Consider the following 6,000-nt stretch of genomic DNA (forward strand, 5'->3'; position numbering starts at 1 on the left):
TGAATCCCGCCATGAAAGAGGTAGTTAAGAAAGAAGTTTTAAAGCTGTTGAATGCGGGAGTGATTTATGCTATTTCTGACAGTAGTTGGGTATCTCCTGTTCAAGTAGTGCCTAAGAAGGGTGGGATTACTGTGGTTAAGAACGAGAATAATGAGTTAATCTCTACACGTACAGTAACTGGCTGGCGAGTTTTTATAGATTATAGGAAGTTGAATAAAGCTACTCGTAAAGCTCATTTTCCACTTCCTTTTATTGATCAAATGCTTGATAGACTTGCTGGTTATTGTTATTACTGTTTCTTAGATGGTTATTCAAGCTATAATCAAATTGCTATAGCACCGGAAGATCAGGAGAAGACTACTTTTACGTGTCCCTATGGCACGTTTGCTTTCAGGAGGATGCCGTTTGGACTGTGTAATGCACCTGCAACTTTTTAGCAGTGTATGATGGCGATTTTTGCAGATATGGTGGAGGACGTGATGGAAGTGTTTATGGATGACTTTTCAGTATTTGGTTCCTCTTTTGATCATTGCTTGCATAATCTGTCTCTTGTTTTGCAGAGGTTCCAAGAAAAGAATTTAGTTCTTAACTGGGAAAAATGTCACTTCATGGTTCAAGAGGGCATTGTTCTTGGACATAAAGTGTCATCCAATGGATTAGAGGTGGATCGAGCCAAAGTGGTTTCAATAGAGAAGCTTCCACCTCCGAAGAATATCAAGGGCATCAGAAGTTTTTTAGGCCATGCAGGGTTTTATCGGCGTTTCATTGAGGATTTTTCTAAAATCACAAAACCCCTGTGTAATTTACTTGAAAAAGATTCTACATTCATTTTTGATGATGATTGTTTGCAGGCCTTTGAAAAGATCAAGACGGCTTTGACCATAGCACCCATCATGATTGTGCCAGATTGGAAGGAGCCTTTTGAGCTTATGTGCGATGCTAGTGACTATGCAGTGGGCGCGGTATTAGGACAAAGGAGAGATAAGATTTTCAGAGCTATATATTACGCCAGTCGCACCATGGATGCCGCACGGCAAAACTACACTACCACCAAAAAAGAGATGCTTGCAGTAGTTTTTGCTTTTGATAAATTTCGTCCATATTTAATTGGTACTAAAGTAGTTGTTTATACTGACCATGCAGCAATTCGCTACTTGTTTGCCAAAAAGGATGCCAAGCCACGCTTGATAAGGTGGATTCTACTTTTACAAGAGTTTGATTTTGAAATCAAGGACAAAAAGGATAGTGAAAATCAAGTTGCTGATCACTTGTCAAGATTGGAGCTAGAAGACGTAAAGGAGGAGGAGAGCATAAAGGAATTTTTTCCGGATGAACAAATCTTTGAGGTAAGTTCCTTTATTCCATGGTTTGCTGATATTGCGAATTTCTTGTCTTGTGGTTCTAGGCCTCCAGAGTTGAATAGACATCAAAAGAAGAAGTTTTTCCATGACATTAAGTTTTACTTGTGGGATGATCCCTATGTTTTCAAACGTTGTGCCGATCAAGTGATTCGGAGATGTGTGGCGGGGCAAGAGGCAAATGAAATTTTGGAACAATGTCATTCCTCCCCCCTATGGAGGACATTTTGGACCCACCCGAACTGCTGCTAAGGTATTACAATCTGGTTTTTATTGGCCTATGTTGTTTAAAGATAGTTATACCTTGGTGAAATCATGTGATAAGTGTCAAAGAACGGGAGCTATTTCAAGAAGGCATGAATTACCCCTCACAAATATTTTAGAAGTAGAATTATTTGATGTGTGGGGTATTGATTTTATGGGTCCCTTTCCCCCTTCTTTTGGGTACACTTATATTTTATTAGCAGTTGATTACGTTTCGAAGTGGGTGGAAGCCATTGCCACCTCGACTAATGACGCTCGTGTTGTAGTTAAATTTTTGCAAAAGAATATCTTCACGCGGTTTGGAACTCCACGAGCAATAATCAGTGATGAAGGTACGCATTTCTACAATAAGATTTTTAATATCTTGCTCACTAAGTATGGTATCAGGCATAAGGTGGCGTGTGCATACCATCCTCAAACCAATGGCCAGACGGAGATCTCTAACCGGGAAATCAAACAAATCTTGGAGAAAATGGTTAAGACAAATCGGAAAGATTGGGCAATCAAGCTAGATGACGCCATTTGGGCCTACCGCACTGCATTCAAAACACCCATTGGGATGTCTCCCTATAGGCTGGTTTTTGGTAAGGCATGTCATTTACCGTTGGAATTGGAGCACAAGGCATTTTGGGCTATCAAGAAGCTAAACATGGATCTCGAAGCATCCGGAGAGTTGCGGAAACTACAGTTGAATGAATTGGATGAATTTTGAAGTGAAGCATATGAGAATGCCAAAATCTACAAAGAGCAAACAAAGAAGTGGCATGATAAAGTCATTGTGCATAGGTAATTCGAAACGGGTCAGAAAGTTTTGCTATTTAACTCTCGTTTGAAATTATTTCCAGGGAGGTTGAAATCACGATGGTCAGGGCCGTTTCTCGTTGAGACTGTTTACCCACATGGTGCCATTGAATTGTGATGTAAAGATGGAAGAGTTTTCAAGGTCAATGAGCAGAGAGTCAAGCACTACTTTGGCAATGAAGTACCACCCGCATCCAGCGCATTGCTTAATGATCCCAACTAAAGACTGGTGCAAGTCGGGCTGCGGACTTTAAACCAAGCGCTTTTTGGGAGGCCACCCAATTTTTTATATATATATATATATATATATTTTTTTAGTTTTTGTTTTTGCTTTCTCGTTTTAATTTTGTTTTTTAGTTTTTACTGTTAATTTTGTTTTTTTGGAAGTAATTTGTTTTTTTCTTTGATTTTTTCAGTATTTTGGATGCCAATCTCGAGTCGAAGGCGCGCCCGCCCCACCTACAGGCGCGCCCGCGCAGTCATGTATTCAATCCAATCAACTTTTCTCGAGATTAAGGAGCGCCCGATCTGATCTTAGGCGCGCCCGCGCCGCTCCTGCAATGATTTTGTGAATTTTTTTGAGCTCAAGGCGCGCCCGCCCCTTCTCCAGCGCGCCCGCGCCGTCCCTGTACCATATTTTTGAAAAAAATTTCGAGATGCAGGCGCGCCCGCCCTTACCACTCGCGCGCCTGCCCCGCCCCTGCTAATGCAAAATTCACCAAACGAATCGAAGGCATGCCCGCCCTTACCATACGCGCGCCCGCCCTGACACCGATTTCTTCCATATAACCTACTCTTTTCTTTCCTTCCTCCCAAATCTTTTCCCTAATTTCTTGTCCACCTTCTTCCTCATGATTTTTCCCCTCTTCTATTGTTTTAATCAGCTCGTCTACCTCCTTATCTCCACCCCCCACAATCTAATTTCTTTCATCATCTATTTGACGCGGGACGGTCGAACCACTTTTATACAGGGCATGCCTCATTTAATTTTTGGAGGATTGTACATTGGGGAAGCTTTTGATTATCTACTCTTCTCGGACTCATATGGAGTAAGTCATTCTTTTGGTACTTCTACAAGTGTTTTGGGTGGTGAGTATTTCGAAATTCTACTCGTGCGATTCGTGGGTCTTGAAGTCTTAATTGATTAATCGATCTTTGAAGTGTGATTTTTATTGGATTGTTGCGGAAGCGGTTGTTGTTGTGTGTGGATTGTGAATTCGATTTAAGTTTGGAGAATTTGTGATTGTGGTAAATTGGTTAATTGTTGCGTGACTTATGGTGCATACTAAGTGTTTGATTCATGGCACCAAAAAAGAAGCAAAAATCTGTTGCATCCTCTTCTCATGCTAATCCGGAGCCTGAGCCGCAATGTTTCTGGAATGAGAGTGCCGAACAGCATTATCAAAATTGTCTAGGCAAAACGATATTACCGGAGCGTGGGTTTGACACGACATTGGGATTTGGGAACGATGAGTTTTTGCATACAATTGGTAGGGCTGTGAATGGGCGTCAATGGTTAAATTTTGTTAAGCCACCTCAGGATGCAGTCGTCCCAGTCGTTCGTGAATTTTATGCGAACTTGAAAGTAAAGCACATGCAGTTGAAAGTTCTTGTCCGAGGCCAGCTGGTGCCTTTTGATGCTCACACTATTAACACCCTGTACAACCTTCCGCCAGTATTTCACGATGAGTATGCGGAGTATCGTGAAATGGCATGTGCTTTCTAAGTTGAAGAAGACCGAGCTAATTCCTGATGCTAAGCTGTGGTACAACTTTGTGTGCGCTCGTCTTAAACCGACTAACCACGAGCATGAGGTGACACGAGAACGAGCGATTCTTGTTTATTGTATTTTGGAGGGCAAAGCAATCGACTTGGGACATATTTGTCAAGAAACTATTCAGGGTGTGGCGGCAGGTAAGACGACTGGCGGGTTTGCTTTGCCCGCACTTATCACTGATCTTTGTGAAGCGGCTGGAGTTGAGTGGGGCCAGAATGAAGAATTGTTGAAAGCTACTGCTCCTATTTCTTGTCATACTCCTTTTCGCATGATACCGGCTTCTGAACACCGAACTCGTTCTAAGAGGCGAGATTTTAATGAGCGAGTAGCTGCACGCAGCGGCCCTGCACCCCGACCTCAAGCACCCCCTGTTGCGCCCGATCGTGTTGCTATTCGGGAGGATGAATTGAGAGCGCACCGTCAAGAGTTTTGGACATTTCAGCAGACTACTGGTGTCTTTATGGACTACATGATGGATTTTACAGATGCTTTGAGACATCAGTTTCCACAGGCTGCTAGTTCGACTCATCCATTTCCTCTGTATCCACAGTGGCCGCCCACATTTGGCCCTTCTGGTCCGTCCCATGATGATTCCGCTGATGATGGCGACGACCACTGACGGTCGTCATTTGTGGTACATGTCCTTTATGCTTTCTTGTTTTAATTTCTTGAGGACAATGAATGTACTAAGTTTGGGGGAGTTGTGTCAGTTCTGACTTTTATTGTTTTTGTTTAGTTGCTTTTGCTTTTGTTTTGTTTTTATTTTAGTTGTTTGGTTCTTAGGAGTTGTGTTGTGTTGGTGTGTGGCTGAATTTGAGTGTAGTAGCCCGAACCCTAATTGAGTAATTAGAGGATTAATGCTAATTAAATAAATTGGGGATTGGACGGATCGGAAGCTCCGAAGGGACGATCGGAAGCTCCGATCGGGATCGGAGGCACCGATGATATTACGTCATCCATGACGTGTGGCTGGATCGGAAGCTCCGATCAGGACCGGAGGCTCCGATCACCCCTATCCGGAGTCAACAAGTGATGTTTTGACACGTGGCAGATCAGGATCTTCGGAAGCTCCGATGACAGGATCGGACGTTCCGATCGAGGTTCGGACGTTCCGATCTAGGATCGGAAGTTCCGATCGTTGTCTATTAATAGAAGGCCGAGACTTCACTTTCATTTGCCAATTCCGAGTTCTCGTTTCCTTTCTAGTCCTTTTGGAGCTGCTCTAGTCTTCTTGGGCTTGGTCCGGAGGTTGGCGAGGCGTTCGGTAGTCGTAGCGGAGTTGTGCCCAAGTTCTGGAGGCATCGACATCAAAGGGCTAACGACGGACGAAGGTATAGCTTTTGCTCCCTATAAATATTTAGGAGTATGCAATAGCTTAGTTAAGGCTTTTAGAGCACTTTGATGATAGTAGTATCATTTGGCAGTGTAGAGCAGACTATAGGCGTGGACCTAGAGTTGGTAGAGCTTGCACTGTATTGAGGTACGAAAGTACTGTTCGAGATATCCTGACTGAGTATGCATGTATTATATGACTGCATGATTTATATGCCATGATATTATGCTGCATTCATTTGCATCTTGCTGTATCTCCTTCGAGATGTCTGTAGTAGGGTTGTACCCTATCCTGTTAGTGGATGGACTTCCATCGATTTGGGTCCGGCGTATCCACAGTTATCTCGGTATGGGAGCCACCTCCTGAAGCGACGGCACAGCGTGCTACATACCAGGGCCCGGTCTGTCTCTGTTATCTGATCCTTGACCTCGAGTCTATAGGGAGTTCACTTTGCATGCATGTATACT

Source organism: Henckelia pumila, chromosome 3 (assembly GCF_033568475.1).
Source record: "Henckelia pumila isolate YLH828 chromosome 3, ASM3356847v2, whole genome shotgun sequence".
Classification (NCBI taxonomy): Eukaryota; Viridiplantae; Streptophyta; class Magnoliopsida; order Lamiales; family Gesneriaceae; genus Henckelia; species Henckelia pumila.